This window comes from Pyrus communis, chromosome 5, assembly GCF_963583255.1.
Source record: "Pyrus communis chromosome 5, drPyrComm1.1, whole genome shotgun sequence".
Lineage (NCBI taxonomy): Eukaryota > Viridiplantae > Streptophyta > Magnoliopsida > Rosales > Rosaceae > Pyrus > Pyrus communis.
Window position 1 is genome coordinate 12,603,831 of NC_084807.1, and position 23,614 is coordinate 12,627,444.

Here is a 23,614-nt window from a genome sequence, read left to right on the forward strand (position 1 = left end):
TTACAAAGAAAAAAAAATCAGTTTTTGTAACATGCTTGAAGGAAGGAACTTAAACTAACGCTATATCCTTGAGAGACTTGAGCCTATAACGTTCTTTGGAGAGTATAATCTGTGATTTCTTGTTTTCTAAAGTCGTTGCATGATCATTGTTCTTTGCTTGGTTGCTACTTGGAATGCATTTCATTATAGTTCCAAATACTAGAACTCATGCCAATTTCATTCAAAGCATGAAGATTGCATAACATACAATAAGATGAAGTTGTTAGTCAAGCCAAAGCCAAAAAGCCTATCCCTTTTCATATCTATTGTAGGATTGCCCCTTTTAACCCTTTCCAAGCCTATTTTCTTTGTTAGCCACATTATCCTTACCTAGCCTAGATTAGGACTTCCCATACCCTTGTTCTTAAAGGATAGTGAAGCATGACTTAGAATGAACTTCTTTTGATCAATATATTGCAGAAAATGAGTGTGGGGGAAGATGATAGGGCACGGCAAAAGAATGAAATAAAGAAAAAAAATTTCGTGGAAAAATAAAAAGAAAATAGAAAAGTGTTGAAAAGAAAGAAAAAGAGTTGAAAAATAAGTGAGAATGATCTCACAAGTGTTGGTTATTGAAGGAAGGGTCCAAAAGAGTGAATTTGACCCTAAATGTTGCATGAATCTTCCCTTGTGTGTAAAAGTTGATTTCTGCCATTAAAAGTGAGTTTAAGTGTCAATTTCATTATTTTGCTTCCTATTGCTTTAAGAACCTTTGTTATCCCTTGCCTTTCCTTGTTAGCCATTACCCTTAGCCCCGTTACAATCCTCAACTTCTATCTTGATGTTATGTGTTCAATATGTGGAGTTTGAATTTGGTATGAGCATATGGAATCACTGGTTCTCATTCTAAGTAGTAGCATTCCATTCATGAGATCATATTCATGTCATTGTCGTAAATCCAGAAAATGCTTTCTTGGATATAACATATGTGAGTGTTAGTCTTCATATTTACATCAATCTTCTCACATATACCTAGTGTAGGGTGTGAAGTTAGAAAATCAGTGTGAAAATAGAGTGCATTCTAGTGAGGAATTGAGGGAATTCTCTAAGGCATATTACTACATTCAAAACATTGTTTTAATTGATTAAATGTGAACTAATAAGTGGTAACTATGATTAAGTGTTTGTTGAAGTGTAAAGAAAGCTAAAAACCGTGGGAATGATGTTCTTTATTGTGTCATGTTCGTTTGAAATCCCTGAGGTACATGTTGGAAGGTTTAGAATGTGTTTTGGCTTGTTTTTGGTTTCTTTTGTTTTGTTTTGCTCGAAGACTAGCAAAAGCTAAGTGTGGGGGAATTTGATAGGAGCATATTTAGGCGACTTAACTTGTTTTCGTGCATTTATGTTGTTAGTTCATAGTTGTTTTAGTAGTTTAAGCCATTTTCGTGTGTTTTTAGGTTCCCATGGCTAAGGAAGCAAAAAGATGCATTTTGGAGCATTTTGGAGCAAAATTGGAATTGGAATGGATACCTTATGCTTGGAGCAAAAGGAATGGACGAAATTGAAGACCTAAAAGAGTTAGGATTCCTAATCACAAGAGGATTCCTAATCACAAGAGGATTCCTAATCAAATGAGGAATCCTAGTCAAAAAAGGTTGATGCGAGAATTTATACGCACACAAATTAAACCCTCTTTTTATCAATTGTAGTATAAGTATAAGTAGGGATCGTTCTGGACCGGGGATTAGGAGGGATTGTTAATCACTTGGAAACTGACTCAAAAACGTAAAAACAATATAAAACACTAAACTAGACTCAAAGAATGCGAAACTAAACGTTAACACACTAAGACAGAATGTAAATATGAAATTGATGAAATGGTGTTGAAGTTTTCCTTCTTCGTGCTAGAATATTTTTAGTATAATGGCACAAATAAGGGTGTCGAATCCACAGGGACTAATTGGACCTAAACAACTACTTGTTTTGCAAAAACTCTATAAGAGAAATAAAACTAATCAATTTAGGCAGATTTGTTGTTGTAACTTGAAAGCACAAGAAAATGAAGTAGACACAAATAAATGAATCAACAACTAATGAAATGAGATAGCACAAATAGAGATGTAGCTAGAGATTCGATTTCACCATTGCTAAGCCAAGTCCATGCTGGTTAAGTCAGATTATACTCATCCCTCTACTTATTTCTTGGGTTTGTTTCACTTAGATATGATCAGCCATATGATGTGTGGACTTGATCAAATGTCCCTAATCATGAACCTAATTGTGATGTGCAACTTTGGTTCCTAATCAAGAATATGTAGTGCATAAGAAACTTTCACAAAACCAAAGGGAACATTCGGCAGGATGTTTGCAAAACATTCCCTTCATTCATTCACATATCCACCAAGATTATGCATGATGTGTGCTTTAATCTTGGCTAAACAACCTGTGGTTAATTCAAATGATGATCAAGCACTAAAATCAACACACTAAGTCACAATTAAATCGGAGAATGAAACAAGAAATAGATAGATTAAATGAGAATTCTGAATTAACTACATGGCACTCTTGCAAGGCTACATCGAATCCCTAGAGAGAGATTAGTTACACTTCATGTTTACAAAAGGTTTGACATAAAAATATATAACATGAGTGAACATAGGATTAAGAAGAAAGAACCCTTGAAGCAAAACTGATGTCGAAGGAGGAAGTTCCTCATGGTACAAAACAAAGAGAATCAAAGAAACAGCTAAACATTCCAACAACTCAAACTTGAATTGTATGAACGTTTAGGCCCTCTTATCTTCCTCTTCGTCGTAGCACAAGGTCTAAGGGATGTTGTTGGTGTGTTGAATGGATTGGGGAATTATGGAAATGGATGAGGAGTGGTGTTTGGATTATAAGGGAAGATTGGATGTGTTTGTGGTGTGTTGTGTATGAAAATGAGATGTGATTTTTGTGTATGAATGCATGGGTTTTTATAGGGGGAATGGGAGAATATGTGGGTGTTTGTTTAAGAGTGAATGTGGTTGTTATGATTGAGAGTGCATGTGGATGAAATGATGAAGTAGGAAGGTGGAAATGCATGTGTATGTGGGTGATTGTTTAAGAGTGAATGTGGTTGTTATGATTGAGAGTGCAAGTGGATGAAATGATGAAGTAGGAAGGTGGAAATGCATGTGTTGAATTGGTGGTGCAATGATGAAAGAGTAAGTGCATGTGTGTGTGAATGGTGGTGCAATGATGAAAGAGTAAGTGCATGTGTGTGTGAATGGTGTTTCTTGATGGTTTTGGGGTTGTGATGCATGTGAATGCATGTGGCTAAGGGTTGTTGATTGGGCTAGAGGTTTTGCATGGCTCAAAGGATTGTTTGATTGGGCTAGGCCCTTTGTTTTATGTCCAAAGTGCATACAAGGCTTTCAAATTCGTCCAACACTTTGGCTCCTGTTGATGTATATTTCCTTCCTAATGCAAGAATATATTTAGTATAATGGCATAAGCAAGGGTGTCGAATCCACAGGGACTAATTGGACCTATGTAACTACTTGTTTGCAAGAAATCTAAGAAATGAATCAAACTAGTCTAAATAGGCAGATTTGAATCAAACTAATCAAACTATGCAGATTTGTTGTTTTAACTTGAAAGCCTAAGAGAATGAAGTAAACACAAATCAATGAATCAACAACCAATATAATGAGATAGTATCAATGGAAATGAAACTAGGGATTCGATTTCACCATTGCTCAATTAAATCCATGTTTGTTAAGTTGGTTTATACTCATTCATCTACAAATTTCTTGAGTTTGTTTCACTTGGATATGATCAACCATATGATGTGTGGATTTGATCAAATGTCTATAATCTTGAACCTAATTGTGATGTGCAACTTTGGTTCATAATCTAGAGTATGTAATGCACAAGAAACGTTCACTAAACCAAAGGGAACACTTGGCAGGATGTTTGCCAATCTTTCCCTTCATTCATTCACAAATCCACCAATATTAGACATGATGTATGTTTTAATCTTGGCTAAATAACTTGTGGTTAACTCAAATGGCGATCAAGCATACAAATCAACCCACAAATTCACAATTATAACAGAGAATGAATCAAGAACTAGGTAGACAAACTGAGCATTCTAACTTAATTACATAGCAAACTTTGCAAGGTTACATCGAATCCCTAGAGGAAGCTTAGTTACAATTCATGTTTACAAAAGATTTGACATAAAAGTATAAAACATGAATGAACATAGAATTGATAAGAATGAACCCTTGAAGCAAAACTGATGTTGAAGTCCTTGAAGAGTTCCTTGGTGTTGCTTCTCCAAATGTGGTGCGGATGAAGTAGATTGGTTTTGTTTGGATGGTTTCTGCCCTTAGGACAGAAATGGACAGAGAATGGAGTGAAGTAGGGGGGTTTTAGAGTGTGTAATGGACTGAAAATGAAGAAGGAACCTTGCGGATGGGAAAGGGAGAGAAAATGAGCAGTTTCTGTGAAAGGAAAAGAATCTGTAATGCAATGCAATGGAGAGGGCGAATTAGGTGAATGATGGACAGAAAATGGAGCCAAATAGAGTGTGTGTGATCCCCCAACATTCAGATTGGATCTAGCCTTTGTTTACTCAGATGGCAGAGCATAATTTAGGTGGAATGATGGGTTTCTGAGTGTAGTGGACGCATGGCTTGGACAACTCTGCAAGTATGTGTTTTGTTTAATCAAAATGCATGTGTAAAGTCTGCCACAAGGGAGTGGAACCTGCAAAGGTCAATTGGAGCACCAGAAAATGTTTATACAAGTCTGAAAATGGGAAGAACACACGGCATGGACAAAGGAATGGGTTGGATTTCTGAAATGATGGCATGAAATGGAATTTCTGGAATAAAGGATGCAAGGAATGGACATAATCTGCAGGTATGTGGATATTTAATCCAAGAAACATGTGCAAAGTCTGCCACAAGGGAGTGGACAATCTGACTTGGTTAGAATAATCTGGAATTGGGTATGGACATGCACGGCACAAGGTATGAACATGCATGTGAATGCATGTTTTGATGTTTTTAAAAGTGCATAATCTGATTTGGAACCAAATGGGATTGCACGGGCAGGTTGTGGACATGCATGTGATTGCATGTTTTTGCCTTGTTTAGAACCACCCAAAGTGACTCCAATGCATCACTTTCTGTTTAGAACCATCCAATGTGGTCGAATTACACACTTGGCTGCACACTAACACAAAACAATGTAAAACGCAACTAGTTTAATCCAAAACATCACAAAGACACCAAATAAGGGAGATATAGATGCATGCAAAATGTGACTTATCAGCTCCAAGCAAATGCTATCCATTCCAAGCCCAATTTTGCTCCAAAATGCTCCAAAATGCATCTTTTTGCTTCCTTAGCCATATGAACCTAAAAACACACGAAAATGGCTTAAACTACTAAAACAATTATGAATTAACAACATAGATGCACGAAAACAAGCTAAGTAAGTCGCCTAAATATGCTCCTATCAAATTCCCCCACACTTAGCTTTTGCTAGTCCTCGAGCAAAACAAAATAATAACAAATAAACAAAACGACACTAAACAAGTAAAACACAACCTAAACCTTCCAACAACCGTCTTAGGGATTTCCAATGCACATGACAAGTTAAAAATCATTATTCTCACAGATTTTAGCCATCTTTACACTTAAGTACATGATAGGAGCATATTTAGGCGACTTACTTAGCTTGTTTTCGTGCATTTATATTGTTAATTCATAGTTGTTTTAGTCGTTTAAGCCATTTTCGTGTGTTTTTAGGTTCATATGGCTAAGGAAGCAAAAAGATGCATTTTGGAGCATTTTGGAGCAAATTAGAGATTGGAATGGATATCATATGCTTAAAGCCAAGTAGATGGACGAAATTGAAGACCAAACCATTCACTTATCACCCAAGTGTGTAATAGGATCAATTGGAAGGCAAATGAAGTAAAAACACTTCTTTTGGTAGCTGAGCATTATTCCAAATGTGGAGAGGATTCTGGGGAGTTAATTTGGAGTCCAAATGAGGAATCTAGGACTAATTTGGCTGCTGGAATTTCAGGAAATGATGTGGAAGGGAAGTGGTGCAATTCGGCCATATTGGGTGGTTCTACACAAGGCAAGAAGGTGTAAACCTGATTTGCAAGTTGTGAAAACAAGGAAAAAAAACGCTCAAAACACATGCCATATGTGGAAATACCATTTACATCAGATTTGAGCCATTTAACTTACCTTAAACACTTACCTTGTTTGTCATCCTCTCAGCCATATTTTAAAGTAATGAAAACCTGATTTGGAGGTGGAAAATAAGGAAACAAAGTTCAAAACAAATGCCATTCTCAGTAAATCAGATTCTAGCCTTTTATACACACTTCATTCCAGCCACTCCACATGCATTTCCAACCCACATGCCCCTTTAATCATTCAACCATGCAGCCACACATTCACCCACATGCATTTCCACCCACATGCTCTCCCATTTCAGATTGCATCACACTTCATTCCACCCAAGCCACATGCACTCCCATCCATTTCATCATTGCAGCCACATATCATCCCACTTCATCATTTCAGTCACCAAAACACCCACATGCACTCCCATTCTTTAATCCAATTCAGCCACTTAATCATTCAAAATCCCATTCACACATCAAAACCTTCCTCTTTGCCGTGCACATGCAATTCCCACTCCAGATTTTCACATGCTTTCACATGCATTTTCAGCCATGCACATTCACCTTGCATTTGCAGAAAATCCACTTCCTTTGCACATGCATTCATCATCATTACTCTAGTCATAATTCACATGTATTTCAGATTGCATTCCCATTCTTTAATTCAACCAACACAACCATGCACTCCACATGCATTTCCACCCTTACAAGACCCTAATCATTCATCCACACAATCTGCCATCTTCCACCCTTTAATCACATGCATAAATCAGCCACATGCATCTCCCATCACCATTTCAGATTTCCACCCACCTCCTAGCTGTCATGTTCCCTCTTATTTACCTATAAATAAGCATGCATTTCAGCCACAATTCATTCACACTCATTGATACACATTCATTCACGCCAGAAATTCATTCCCTCTCTCTAACACAGCCATACTTCACCATTCTTCATATTTTCTGCCCAAAAACACTCCTTGCCTTCCCCTACATCCATCCCTACCCTAAACACATCATTCTACATCATCCATAACCCCCAAAACTCACCAAAACCCCTTGTGCCGCAGCAACTAGAGGAGAAGAGGCCTAAACGTTCATACAATTCAAGATTGAGTTGTTGGAATTTTTAGGTGTACTTCGATTCTTGTTTTCAATGTTTACTTTGTTATTACTCTCTAAGTTTGTTGTAATCATGAGTGGCTAAACCCCTAATTAGTTAGGGGAAAGTTTGAAGCCATGAACATGTTTGAAATATGAATTGATTTCTTCCAATTGTGATTTGTTAAGTTGTGATTGCAATTCAATTATCATGTTTATTAAAAACTTGTTTTTGTATGTTGATTAGGGATGCATACTTAGTCTTCATGCATAAACTCGATGCTAGTTTATAAATGAGTTTCACCTAATCGTCACAAGTTTATAAACATGAGTAGTGAAGGTTGCTAGTCACAACCGCGTTAATTGAATTCTTGGCAAAAGTAGCATGCATTCATAGTTACAATTGCCTCGTCAACACTTATAATTTTCTTAGAGCATAATGATCTCTCATTGTATCTCTTCTATGCATTCATGTTGAGAACCATTGGAGAATGATTTGAATTGTCGCATGCATCATCCAATTCAATAACATAAGGAAAATTTGAGAGTTAATTAGTGCATCACGGTTAACTTGGGGTGTTGAGCATCATAGTTAATGAAAAACAATTGGGGAATCGATTCATATATAAATGTATCATGTGTGGAGAATGGACCTCTAACTAATCCATCCATCATCTTGTTTCTCAAATCCGTTTATACAACCTGCCTAGTTTATTAACTTGTTTTGTCAATTCAATTTTCGTCAAATCAAAACCCCCCTTTACTTTCTTGTTCCTTGGTGCTTAAAATCTGTTTAGTTTATGTTTTAAAGTGTTTTGAATCAAGCCATAATCTTAAATTCGTCCAACATTGGGTTTAAGGTCAGAAACTGCCTAGTTAGTGTTTTTAGGCAGTTTTGAGTCTTTTGAACTTGTTTTGAGTCCTTTGAGTCTTTGTGAACGTTTTTAACTTTGTTTTTATGTTTTTGAGTCAATTTAGAGGTTTTAGCAAGCCCTCCTAATCCCCGGTCTAGAACGATCCCTACTTGCATCCTTACTACAATTTGACAACAAGAGGGTTAATTTGTGTGCTTAACTATTTTCGCATCAGTACATTCTTAATCATAGTCACCACATACTAGTTCACAATTAAGCAATTAAAACACATTTCAAATGTAGTAACATGCTTTAGAGAATTTACTCAATTCCTTACTAGAATGCACTCTATTTTCACACAGATTTTCTGACTATACACCCTACACTAGTTATATGTGAGAGATTGATGTAAACATGAAAGACTAGTATCTCACATATGTTATAACAAAGAAAGCATTTTCTGGATTTACGATAATGACATGAATATGATCTCATGAATGGAATGCTACTACTTAGAATGAGAACCAGTGATTCCATAAGCTCATATCAAATCCAAACTCCACATTATTGAACACATAACGATCAAGATAGAAGTCAAAGGGGTGTAACGGGGCTAGGGTACTGGTTAACAATGAAAGGTGAAGGATAAACAAACATTCTTAAAGCAATAGTGAGCAAAGTATTGAATTAGGCACTTAGAATTCCCTTTAGAGCGCGGAAAACAACTTTTAGACTAATAGGGGAAATTCAAACAACTCTTATTTTTCTTTTCTTTTTTTCAAATTTTTTTTTCTTCTTTTTTTTTTTTTAGCCGTGCCTATGGCACAGCAATTCTCATCAATAATCCTTCCCCCACACTTATTTTCTGCAACATATTAATAAAAAAAGGAATTCATTTTCCGTCATGCTTACTATGCTTTAAGAACAAAGGCATGGATGGTCCTATTCTAGGCTAGGTAAGGATAACATGGGTTAACAAAGAACATAGGCTAAACAAGGCTCAAAGGGGTTAAAACTTACAACAAATACGAAATATGGGAAGTAAGGCTATTTGGCTATGGTGGCAACTACACAACTTTATCTTGATATATGTTATGCAATTCAATGTCATGCTTTGAATGAAATGGATATAAGTTCTAGCATTTAGTTCTATCATGATACAATTGCATTCTAAGTAGCAACCAAGCAAGGAATAATGAGATCATGCAACAACTTTAGAAAACAAAGAATCACAGAAAATAACTCTCCAAAGAAGGTAATGGCTCGAGTCTCATAGGGTTGTAGCGTTTGTTTGAGTTCCTTCCTTCAAGCATGTCACAAAAACGAATTTTTCTTTTATGATTGCATGTGAAGTCATCCATTATAACCATAACCAAGCATATACCAAGAGTAAATCAAACTTTCATCCATGTTTATAACTCTCTTTAACAGTCATGCAATTACAAACCAAATCCTTATCATTGTGTTGGAAGGTACCCTAAGACACAAACACACAAAAACGACTTAAAACACTCTTTTTAGGCTTTTCAAAACATTTTTTTTTAAAATTTTTATGTGATTTTCGGAGTTTATAAAAACAAAACATTCTAAAACACAACTTAAAAACATTTAAAACAGCAAGGAACAACACTTGAAGTTATGGGTGATAAAATTCAACGAATTTGCATCAACAAACTTAGTTACCCCCCACACTTAAATCAAACATTGTCCTCAATGTTTTAAGCATAGATTCACACAATTCATATGTAAACACACAAATAGCACTAAACATACTAAACATGGCAGAATGTAACTAACAAAGAGAAGAGTTTAGGGACGCAAATCTGGTTATAGAGTGTAAATTCCATCTTCTCCTTGGTAATTGCATTGAGGCATTGATCTTTGTGATTCCACAGGCTTACTCTTGAACTGGTTTCCGCCCATCGTTGATTTTCCTTTGTGCTACTCTTGAACTGAGCAGCAGGATTCTTTTGGTCTTCCCCGAAGGTCTGAGCTTCCTCCTTTTATCTGTTTCTTTGTTCAATCTTTGCAGGAGTGGTCCCTTCTCCGGAAGTGTATCAACCGTTGAAGATGACTACTTGAGAGCAACGCTAGGTAAGCAATCAGGAATAAATTCCAGGCAGTCGGAACCAGATCGGAAGACTGACTCCAAGTGCCGGCTGATTGCTTCTTTCACTTTGCCATGCGAGTAAGAACAAGGACAAAGAAAAGGACAGGAAAAGAGCATGATATGAGATACTTTTGCTTTTGACCTTGATGATATGAGATACCTTTGCTTTTGAAGAAGCGGTGAATGAATCAGCACACTTCAATCCAGCGTTTCCTCCTGGGTCATCTGTACTCCAGGCATCTGGTATCATCTTTGGGGAAGAAGAAGAATTAGAGTATTTCGAAAGGCTTTGTTGGGAGTGCGCCCTCAGAGGTGAGGGAGAGTTGGGCATTTTCTTCAGGTTTTCCTTGCCATAAAAGACGAAGGTCGACATATATAGAGTTAATATCAAGTGGTGGTACTCTTCTTTTACCCTTGTCGACAAACGTTTTGATCCCGCAAATCCGGCTTTTTGAAATAGTGGCGCCTCTTCGATCGTTGAAGACGTCTCTTCGATTTCTGAGCAGGCGCCCCTTCGATTTCTGAACGACGCCCTTTTTCTTTCTGAACGACACGTAGTAGTGCGGATGCGGCTCCTTTTGACAAAGCTGCACACGTCTTCTGAAAAGCAGAGAAAGCGTCGCCGGACTTTGCGCTTGTCGGCTAAAGATGTGTAGTTGCGATGATGGCCTCCACGTGTTTTCTGAAAAGAAGAAATCTTTTGACAAAGTTGAACACGTCCTCTGAAAAGCCGAGAAAGCGTCGCCAAAATTACGCCGGAAATTCCGGCTTTTTGAATCGGTGGACGCGTCGCCTTGGCTTTTTATAGAGCTATTGATCACCACAACAAACACACTCTGAAGATTTCCCATTCTTGAAAATCGACTCCGGCCCTTTGAGAATTAACCCCATCCACCCCATCTCTTTGAACACTTTTGAAAAAATGGCAAACTTATCGAACCTTAGCTTAGATTTGAGTCTCAGCAGCGATCCGGTTGCGCCCCGTCAAGGTAATGTATGGCGCCCTTCTTTTTTATCTTCTAACGGTCTTCTTACAGGTGAAGACTCCGTGATGCTGGACGCCACAACAGCTACAATAGTAGCTAGGAACCTCCTCACTCCAAAAGATAGTAGGCTGCTGTCAGGACGGTCCGATGAGTTGACCGATCAAGAGTCCCTCGCACTTAGTGTTCAGTGTGCGAGCTCTGTGTCCAACATGGGCCAACGCCTGCTTGCTCGGTCCCGCCAAGTGGAATCGTTGATGGGAGAGGTGGAAAGTCTTAAGCAAGAGATACAGCAGCTTAAGTACGAGAATAGAAGTTTGCATGTGCTTGCAAATAACTATTCGTCGGGCATGAAGAGGAAGCTCGAATTCACAGTGACCGTCAAAGGCTTGCGGCTTATCTCCAGAGGCACATTTTTCCTGGGTCATCCAGCGCTTGGCCAAGTATTGAGGCCTGGAATGCTCTAGCTCCGATGCCTTCCGCTCCAACGGCTTCCGCTCCGATGCCTCCCGCTTCTATGCCTCGTAGTGGGGCTTCACGTAAACAACCTTTGTGAAGCTCCATCTTTCTCCATGTTTAGTATCTCTTTTTTTTTTTTTTTTTTTTATTATGAACATGCTTTGTTTTATTCAATGCATTGGGTTGCCTCCCAAGTAGCGCTTTCTTTTACGTCTTGCAGCCGGACGAAGAACCCAATCACTCCAGGATATGTTCACAAATCGGATGAGAACTCCTAGTCATGAACTAGTACCTAAAACAAGAAACAAAACAAAATTAAGAATCTGGAAAAATAAAAACAAACGAAAATAAAACAATCCAAGGGATTAGCAAAGTTGCTAATCCCCGGCAACGGCGCCAAAATTTGATGCGAGAATTTATACGCACACAAATTAAACCCTCTTTTTATCAATTGTAGTATAAGTATAAGTAGGGATCGTTCTGGACCGGGGATTAGGAGGGATTGTTAATCACTTGGAAACTGACTCAAAAACGTAAAAACAATATAAAACACTAAACTAGACTCAAAGAATGCGAAACTAAACGTTAAAACACTAAGACAGAATGTAAATATGAAATTGATGAAATGGTGTTGAAGTTTTCCTTCTTCGTGCTAGAATATTTTTAGTATAATGACACAAATAAGGGTGTCGAATCCACAGGGACTAATTGGACCTAAACAACTACTTGTTTTGCAAAAACTCTATAAGAGAAATAAAACTAATCAATTTAGGCAGATTTGTTGTTGTAACTTGAAAGCACAAGAAAATGAAGTAGACACAAATAAATGAATCAACAACTAATGAAATGAGATAGCACAAATAGAGATGTAGCTAGAGATTCGATTTCACCATTGCTAAGCCAAGTCCATGCTGGTTAAGTCAGATTATACTCATCCCTCTACTTATTTCTTGGGTTTGTTTCACTTAGATATGATCAGCCATATGATGTGTGGACTTGATCAAATGTCCCTAATCATGAACCTAATTGTGATGTGCAACTTTGGTTCCTAATCAAGAATATGTAGTGCATAAGAAACTTTCACAAAACCAAAGGGAACACTCGGCAGGATGTTTGCAAAACATTCCCTTCATTCATTCACATATCCACCAAGATTATGCATGATGTGTGCTTTAACAACCTGTGGTTAATTCAAATGATGATCAAGCACTAAAATCAACACACTAAGTCACAATTAAATCGGAGAATGAAACAAGAAATAGATAGATTAAATGAGAATTCTGAATTAACTACATGGCACTCTTGCAAGGCTACATCGAATCCCTAGAGAGAGATTAGTTACACTTCATGTTTACAAAAGGTTTGACATAAAAATATATAACATGAGTGAACATAGGATTAAGAAGAAAGAACCCTTGAAGCAAAACTGATGTCGAAAGAGGAAGTTCCTGATGGTACAAAACAAAGAGAATCAAAGAAACAGCTAAACATTCCAACAACTCAAACTTGAATTGTATGAACGTTTAGGCCCTCTTATCTTCCTCTTCGTCGTAGCACAAGGTCTAAGGGATGTTGTTGGTGTGTTGAATGGATTGGGGAATTATGGAAATGGATGAGGAGTGGTGTTTGGATTATAAGGGAAGATTGGATGTGTTTGTGGTGTGTTGTGTATGAAAATGAGATGTGATTTTTGTGTATGAATGCATGGGTTTTTATAGGGGGAATGGGAGAATATGTGGGTGTTTGTTTAAGAGTGAATGTGGTTGTTATGATTGAGAGTGCATGTGGATGAAATGATGAAGTAGGAAGGTGGAAATGCATGTGTATGTGGGTGATTGTTTAAGAGTGAATGTGGTTGTTATGATTGAGAGTGCATGTGGATGAAATGATGAAGTAGGAAGGTGGAAATGCATGTGTTGAATTGGTGGTGCAATGATGAAAGAGTAAGTGCATGTGTGTGTGAATGGTGGTGCAATGATGAAAGAGTAAGTGCATGTGTGTGTGAATGGTGTTTCTTGATGGTTTTGGGGTTGTGATGCATGTGAATGCATGTGGCTAAGGGTTGTTGATTGGGCTAGAGGTTTTGCATGGCTCAAAGGATTGTTTGATTGGGCTAGGCCCTTTGTTTTATGTCCAAAGTGCATACAAGGCTTTCAAATTCGTCCAACACTTTGGCTCCAAGCAAATGCTATCCATTCCAAGCCCAATTTTGCTCCAAAATGCTCCAAAATGCATCTTTTTGCTTCCTTAGCCATATGAACCTAAAAACACACGAAAATGGCTTAAACTACTAAAACAATTATGAATTAACAACATAGATGCACGAAAACAAGCTAAGTAAGTCGCCTAAATATGCTCCTATCAAAGGTTTCCTACTTGAAGTAGGAAAGTTAAGCCAAGATTTCCTATTTTGGTTTAATCTTTCCTAATCCTCAAAGACTTCATGTTTCAGCAATATCAAGGACTTCTACCTATTCTAGGACACAAGACAATGTTCCCTTGCAAACCAAAATCCTTGCCGTGTATCCCCTTAGTATTTCCCTTCCTTGCTCTTTCCTATTTTAAAGCATTCAAACACATTCCTTTTTCATACCAAACTCAGCCATAATTCGCATACCCTTTTCTATTCCAAAGTTCTTGCCTAATTTCAAAAATAAATGACATTCCCCTTCTCCTAATTGAATGCCGCAAGTCACTTCCCTTTTCCTTCAATTTCTGACTTTGTGTTTCCTGTTCTTGAAGGATTTGGAGTTATTTCTTCCCCTAAACTAAGTAATAAAGCCTTAGGATTCTTTCTTCCATATAAATACCCTATGCCGCACCCTTAGAGACCCTAATCACCTTCCACACAACCTGCCTTCATTCATTCAGAGAACCAACCCTTGCCGCAACCTTCCATCCAACTTTCCACCATTCCTATACTTCCAAACCTTCATCCAAGCCTCCATACACCACCCATAACCCTTGCCGCACCACCATACCTTCCTAAATCCATTCAAAACCCAGAAAATCATCCACAAAACCACCCTAGACTCTTGTGCCGTGACCTAGCAAGGAAGAGGACAAGGAAGACGAAGCCTTGGATGTTTATGCATTCGAGTTGAAGTGTTGAAACGTTTTTAGGTGTAATCTATCTTTTCTTTTCAATGTTTAATTCTATTCTTCTTTGTTTTGTTATGAATATGAGAGGCTAAACTCGTTTTAGCCTAGGGATGCTTTGAAACCATGATTATGTTTATAATATGAGTTGATAAATTCCAGTTGTGATTTGATAAATTGTGAATGCAATTTACTTAACCGTTTGATAGATAACTTATTCTTGTATGTTGATTAGGGAGGCCTACTTAATTTGCATGCTTGAATTTGGTGCTAGAATATAAGGGTGTTTCACATAATCGTTACAAACTTATATTCACAAGTAGTTACGGTTGTTTTCACAATCATGTTAAGTAAATTCCTAGCATGAGTATCATGATGTCATAGTTACAAGTGCTTTGTCAATACTTATGATTTCCATTGAACATAATGATCTTTGATTGTATCTCTATTATGATGTGATAGGAGCATATTTAGGCGACTTACTTAGCTTGTTTTCGTGCATCTATGTTGTTAATTCATAATTGTTTTAGTAGTTTAAGCCATTTTCGTGTGCTTTTAGGTTCATATGGCTAAGGAAGCAAAAAGATGCATTTTGGAGCATTTTGGAGCAAAATTGGGCTTGGAATGGATAGCATATGCTTGGAGCCAAAGTGTTGGACGAATTTGAAAGCCTTGTATGCACTTTGGACATAAAATAAAGGGCCTAACCCAATCAAACAATCCTTTGAGCCATGCAAAACCTCTAGCCCAATCAACAACCCTTAGCCACATGCATTCACATGCATCACAACCCCAAAACCATCAAGAACCACCATTCACACACACATGCACTTACTCCTTCATCATTACACCACCTTCTCCATCTTTATTCCACATGCATTCATCATAATTCACCCTAGCTACCACCATTCACACACACATGCACTTATTCTTTCATCATTGCACCACCATTCACACACACATGCACTTACTTTTTCATCATTGCACCACCAATTCAACACATGCATTCACACACCAACAACCTAGCTCTTTTTCCATTATTATTTCATCCACATGCACTCTCAATCGTAACATCCACATTCACTCTTAAACAATCACCCACATATTCTCCCATTCCCCCTATAAAAACCAATGCATTCATACACAAAAATAACACCTCATTTTCATACACAACACACCACAAACACATCCAATCTTCCCTTATAATCCAAACACCACTCCTCATCCATTTCCATAATTCCCCAATCCATTCAACACACCAACAACATCCCTTAGACCTTGTGCTACGACGAAGAGGAAGATAAGAGGGCCTAAACGTTCATACAATTCAAGTTTGAGTTGTTGGAATGTTTAGGTGTTTCTTTGATTCTCTTTGTTTTGTACCATGAGGAACTTCCTCTTTCGACATCAGTTTTGCTTCAAGGGTTCTTTCTTCTTAATCCTATGTTCACTCATGTTATATATTTTTATGTCAAACCTTTTGTAAACATGAAGTGTAACTAATCTCTCTCTAGGGATTCGATGTAGCCTTGCAAGATTGCCATGTAGTTAATTCAGAATTCTCATTTAATCTATCTATTTCTTGTTTCATTCTCCGTTTTAATTGTGACTTAGCGTGTTGATTTTAATGCTTGATCATCATTTGAATTAACCACAGGTTGTTTAGCCAAGATTAAAGCACACATCATGCATAATCTTGGTGGATATGTGAATGAATGAAGGGAATGTTTTGCAAACATCCTGCCGAGTGTTCCCTTTGGTTTTGTGAAAGTTTCTTATGCACTACATATTCTTGATTAGGAACCAAAGTTGCCCATCACAATTAGGTTCATGATTAGGGACATTTGATCAAGTCCACACATCATATGGCTGATCATATCTAAGTGAAACAAACCCAAGAAATAAGTAGAGGGATGAGTATAATCTGACTTAACAAGCATGGACTTGGCTTAGCAATGGTGAAATCGAATCTCTAGCTACATCTCTATTTGTGCTATCTCATTTCATTAGTTGTTGATTCATTTATTTGTGTCTACTTCATTTTCTTGTGCTTTCAAGTTACAACAACAAATCTGCCTAAATTGATTAGTTTTATTTCTCTTATAGAGTTTTTGCAAAACAAGTAGTTGTTTAGGTCCACTTAGTCCCTGTGGATTCGACACCCTTATTTGTGCCATTATACTAAAAATATTCTAGCACGAAGAAGGAAAACTTCAACACCATTTCATCAATTTCATATTTACATTCTGTCTTAGTGTTTTAACGTTTAGTTTCGCATTCTTTGAGTCTAGTTTAGTGTTTTATATTGTTTTTACGTTTTTGAGTCAGTTTCCAAGTGATTAACAATCCCTCCTAATCCCCGGTCCAGAACGATCCCTACTTATACTTATACTACAATTGATAAAAAGAGGGTTTAATTTGTGTGCGTATAAATAACCGCATCAAATTTTGGCGCCGTTGCCGGGGATTAGCAATTTGCTAATCCCTTGGATTGTTTTATTTTCGTTTGTTTTTATTTTTCCAGATTCTTAATTTTGTTTTGTTTCTTGTTTTAGGTACTAGTTCATGACTAGGAGTTCTCATCCGATTCGTGAACATATCCTGGAGTGATTGGGTTCTTCGTCCGGCTGCAAGACGTAAAAGAAAGCGCTACTTGGGAGGCAACCCAATGCATTGAATAAAACAAAGCATGTTCATAATAAAAAAAAAAAAAAAAAAAAAAAAAAAAAAAAGAGATACTAAACATGGAGAAAGGTGGAGCTTCACAAAGGTTGTTTACGTGAAGCCCCACTACGAGGCGTCGGAGCGGAAGGCATAGAAGCGGGAGGCATCGGAGCGGAAGCCATCGGAGCGGGAGGCATCGGAGCTAGAGCATTCCAGGCCTCAATACTTGGCCAAGCGCTGGATGACCCAGGAAAAATGTGCCTCTGGAGATAAGCAGCAAGCTTTTGACGGTCACTTTGAATCCGACCCTCAGATTCTTGCAGCTCATCAAGCTTCCTCTTCATGCCCGACGAATAGTTATTTGCAAGCACATGCAAACTTCTATTCTCGTACTTAAGCTGCTGGATCTCTTGCTTAAGACTCTCCACCTCTGCCATCAATGATTCCACCTGACGGGAGCGGGCAAGCAAGCGTTGGCCCATGTTGGACACAGAACTCGCACACTGAACACTAAGTGCGAGGGACTCTTGAACGGCCAACTCATCGGACCGTCCTGACAGCAGCCTACTATCTTTTGGAGTGAGGAGGTTCCTAGCTACTATTGTAGCTGTTGTGGCATCCTGCATCACGGAGTCTTCACCTTTAAGAAGACCGTTAGAAGATAAAAATGAAGGGCGCCATACATTACCTTGACGGGGCGCAACCGGATCGCTGCTGAGACTCAAATCTAAGCTAAGGTTCGATGAGTTTGCCATTTTTTCAAAAGTGTTCAAAGAGATGGGGTGGATGGAGTTAATTCTCAAAGGGCCGGAGTCGATTTTCAAGAATGGGAAATCTTCAGAGTGTGTTTGTTGTGGTGATCAATAGCTCTATAAAAAGCCAAGGCGACGCGTCCACCGATTCAAAAAGCCGGAATTTCCGACGTAATTTTGGCGACGCTTTCTCGGCTTTTCAGAAGACGTGTTCAACTTTGTCAAAAGATTTCTTCTTTTCAGAAAACACGTGGAGGCCATCATCGCAACTACACATCTTTAGCCGACAAGCGCAAAGTCCGGCGACGCTTTCTCTGCTTTTCAGAAAACGCGTGCAGCTTTGTCAAAAGGAGCCGCATCCGCACTACTACGTGTCGTTCAGAAAGCAAAGGGGCGTCTGCTCAGAAATCGAAGGGGCGTCGTTCAGAAATCGAAGAGGCGCCTGCTATTTCAAAAAGCCGGATTTGCGGGATCAAAACGTTTGTCGACAATGGTAAAAGAACAGTACCACCACTTGATATTATCTCTATATATGTCGACCTTCGTCTTTTATGGCAAGGAAAACCTGAAGAAAATGCCCAACTCTCCCTCACATCTGAGGGCGCACTCCCAGCAAAGCCTTTCGAAATACTCAATTCTTTCTTCTTCCCCAAAGATGATACCAGATGCCTGGAGTACAGATGACCCAGGAGGAAACGGCGGATTGAAGTGTGCTGATTCATTCACCGCTTCTTCAAAAGCAAAGGTATCTCATATCATCAAGGTCAAAAGCAAAAGTATCTCATATCATGCTCTTTCCCTGTCTTTTTCTTTGTCCTTGTTCTTACTCGCATGGCAAAGTGAAAGAAGCAATCAGCTGGCACTTGGAGTCAGTCTTCTGTTCTGGAGCCAACTGCCTAGAATCTATTCCTGATTGCTTACCTAGCGTTGCTCTCGAGTAGTCATCTTCAACGGTTGATACACTTCCAGAGAAGGGACCACTTCTGCGAAGATTGAACAAAGAAACAGATAAAAGGAGGAAGCTCAGACCTTCGGGGAAGACCAAAAGAATCCTGCTGCCCAGTTCAAGAGTAGCACAAAGGAAAATCAACGATGGGCGGAAACCAGTTCAAGAGTAAGCCTGTGGAATCACAAAGATCAATGCCTCAATGCAATTACCAAGGAGAAGATGGAATTTACACTCTATAACCAGATTTGCGTCCCTAAACTCTTCTCTTTGTTAGTTACATTCTGCCATGTTTAGTATGTTTAGTGCTGTTTGTGTGTTTACTTATGTTTTGTGTGAATCTATGCTTAAAACATTGAGGACAATGTTTGATTTAAGTGTGGGGGGGTAACTAAGTATATTTGATGCAAATTCGTGGGATTTTATCACCCATAACTTCAAATGTTGTTCCTTGCTGTTTTAAGGTGTTTTTAAGTTGTTTTAGAGTGTTTTAGTATGTTTTGTTTTTATAACTCCGAAAATCACATAAAAATTTGAAAAACATGTTTTAAAAAGCCTAAAAAGAGTGTTTTGAGTCGTTTTTATGTGTTTATGTCTTAGGGTACCTTCCAACACAATGACATGGATTTGGTTTGTAATTGCATGACGGTTAAAAAGAGTTATAAACATAGAGAAAAGTTTGATTTACTCTTGGTATATGCTTGGTTATGGTTATAATGTATGACTTCACATGCAATCATAAAAGAAAAATTCGTTTTTGTGACATGCTTGAAGGAAGGAACTCAAACAAACACTACAACCCTGTGAGACTCGAGCCATTACCTTCTTTGGAGAGTATATTCTGTGATTCTTTGTTTTCTAAAGTTGTTGCATGATCTCATTATTCCTTGCTTGGTTGCTACTTAGAATGCAATTGTATCATGATAGAACTAAATGCTAGAACTTATATCCATTTCATTCAAAGCATGACATTGAATTGCATAACATATATCAAGATAAAGTTGTGTAGTTGCCACCATAGCCAAATAGCCTTAGTTCTAATAGGAGCATATTTAGGCGACTTACTTTGCTTGTTCTCGTGCATTTATGTTGTGTTTACTTAGTTATTTTAGTGTTTAAGGCCACTTTTGTGTATTTTCAGATTATAAGGCCAAAGTGTGCAAGAAGATGCAAATTGGAGTCTTTTGGAGCGAAAGAGGAGTGAATAAGTTGAAGACTTGAAGAAACGACGAATTCCTACTCCAACGATGAATTCTTACCAAAACGAGGAATCCTACTCAAACAAGGTTTCCTATTTGATATAGGAAAGTTAACCCTAAGTTTCCCATTTTGGTAACCTTTCCTAAACTTAAACGTCCGTATTTTCTAGCCACTTTGTAGGCCTTGTATGCACTTTAGTACACAAGACTAAGGCCTTAGCCCAATTCCCTTCCCTTGCCGTGCAAGGGGGGGTAGTTTTGTCTTATTTTATGCACCTTTTTCCTAACCCTAGAGATTTCATTCATACTTCCCATTCACACTAATCAAAAGCCGCACCTAATTTTTAGTCTACACAATTCGCAGCCACCATCTACCCTTCTCTCCAATTCCCTCCTTCAATCCGTGCATCCATACACTAAAACATTGATTCTTCCCATAAGCCGTGCCCCCCCCCCCCCCATTAGCCATTCACCATAATAAAGTATTCTATCATTTACCCTAAAAAACCAAACAAAAGTTTCAACCCGTGGCCACCATCCCATTTTATTTTTCTTACCTTTGCCGTGGCCCCCATTTATCATGCACCAAAAAATCCCATACATGTTACACTTGCATACAAGATTGATTCTCAGTTGGTCTTTCGATAAATTATGAAACTCAACGCCCCGGGTTAATTAGGTCCGCTTAAATTAACCGTCAAGTTCTCCTTAAGTTAATGAATTGGATGGGTTAGCGCAACGCAATTCACCACATTCTCCAAAAGTCCTTTACGTGAAAAGCACAATAAAGATACAATCAAAGATCATTAAGCATTATGAAAACTATAAGTGTTGACGAGGCATTCGTTACTATGGAATACGCATGAAACTTATGCCAAGAATTCGTTTAACGCGATTGTTTATAAGCAACCTCCACTACTTGTGAATATAAGTTCATAACGATTAGGTGAAATTCACTTATATTCTAGCGTCATATTTATGCATGAAAATTAAGCGCGCATTCTTAATAAACATTCATAAATAAGTTATCAATCAAACGGTTAAACAAATTGAAATCAAAACTTATGAAATTCCAACGAAAGGTAATCAATTCATATGCAAGCATAAACATTTATTTCGAATCACCCCCTAGCTAAAGGGGGTTTAGTTCCTCATAACTTTGAAATCAAAGAAACACCTAAACATTCCAACAACTCAAACTTGAATTGTATGAACGTTTAGGCACTCTTCTCTTCCATTCCTCATACGTACAAAACAAAGAGAATTAAAATGAAACATTGAAATCAAAGAAACACCTAAACATTCCAACAACTCAAACTTGAATTGTATGAACGTTTAGGCACTCTTCTCTTCCTCGTTGTTGTAGTACAAGGTCTAAGGTGAGGTTGTGTTGAATGGATTTGGGGAATTATGGAAATGGATGAGGAGTGGTGTTTGGATTATAAGGGAGAGATGGGAAGCTCACGGCTAGGGAATAATGGAAGTGTTTGAGGGGTGTTGTGTTGTGAAAAAAATGTCCATGAATGAATGAATGCAAGGGTATTTATAGGAGTAGTGGAGGGAACATATGGCTATGTCATTTGTAGGTGAAGTAGGTGGATGTTGTAGGTGAAGTAGGTGGATGTTGTAGGTGAAGTGGATGTTGTAGGTGAAGTAGGTGGATGTTGTAGGTGAAGTAGGTGGATGTTGTAGGTGAAGTGGATGTTGTAGGTGAAGTAGGTGGATGATATGTTAAGTGATAAGTGATAAGTGATATGATATGTGGTTATGATATGATAAGTGGTTAAGTGGTGATGATAAGTGATAAGTGATTAAGTGATATGATATGTGGTGATGATAAGTGATAAGTGCATGTGGGTTAACTAATGAAGGAAATGCATGTGCAATGACAATGTGTTAGAATGGATGTGTGTTATGCATGGCATGATTGGGATTAGGAAAGGTTTAAATGTCCTAAAACTAAAGAGAACAAGGTTCCAACACTTTGGCTCCAATTAGGTCTTCAATTTCGTCCAACACTTTGGCTTCAAGCATAAGCTATCCGTCCTTAGCCCAAAAGTGCTCCAAAAGTCTCCAAAATGCATCTTTTTGCTCCTTTAGCCCTTTGGACCTACAAACACACGAAAATAGCTTAAAGTACTAAAATAACTAAAGAAACATAACGTAAATGCACGAGAACAAGCCATTTAAGTCGCATGAATATGCTCCTATCAAATACCCCCACACTTATCTTTTGCTAGTCCTCGAGCAAAACAGAAAGAAAAACAAAACAAAACCAAACGAAACAAAACAAGTAAAACACAACCTAAACCTTCCAACAACCGTCTTAGGGATTTCCAAAGCACATGACAAGTTAAAAATCATCATTCCCACAGATTTTTGCCATCATTACACTTAAGTACATTCTTAATCATAGTCACCACATACTAGTTCACAATTAAGCATTTAAAACACATTTCGAATGTAGTAACATGCCTTAGAGAAATTGCTCAAATCCTTACAAGATATGCACTCGTTTTTCACACAGATTTTCTGACTACACACCCTACACTAGTTATATGTGAGAAGATTGATGTAAACATGTAGACGAACACTCACATATGTTATAACAAGCAAAGCATTTTCTGGATTTACGATAATGACATGAATATGATCTCATGAATGGAATGCTACTACTTAGAATGAGAACCAGTGATTCCATAAGCTCATATCAATTTCAAACTCCACATTATTGAACACATAACGATCAAGATAGAAGTCAAAGGGGTGTAACGGGGCTAAAGGTATTTGGCTAACAAAGAAGGTATATGGAAAACAAAGGTTCTTAAAGAAATAGCGAGCAAAGCATTTGAATTAACGTAGAATTCACTTTTGAATGAAAACTCAACTTTTGAACAACAAGGGGGAACAAGCTCTTTTTTTTTTTTTTTCTTTCTTTTTTTTCTCTTCTTTTCTGTTTTTCTTTTTCATATGTTTTTCACAATTTTTTTTTTTCTTTTCTTTTGACTCTCAAAACATACAAACTTAAGAACAAACTTTTACTCCCCCACACTCATTTTCTTGCAAAATGTACTCAAAAGGAATTCATTTAAGTCATGCTCACTATCTTTTAAGAACAAGGGTACGGATGGTCCTAATCTAGGCTAGGTAAGGGGTGATATGGTTAGCAAAGAAAATAGGTTAAACGAGGCTCAACGGTGTTAAGACTTACAATATATACGAAATATGGGAAGTAAGGCTATTTGGCTATGGTGGCAACTACACAACTTC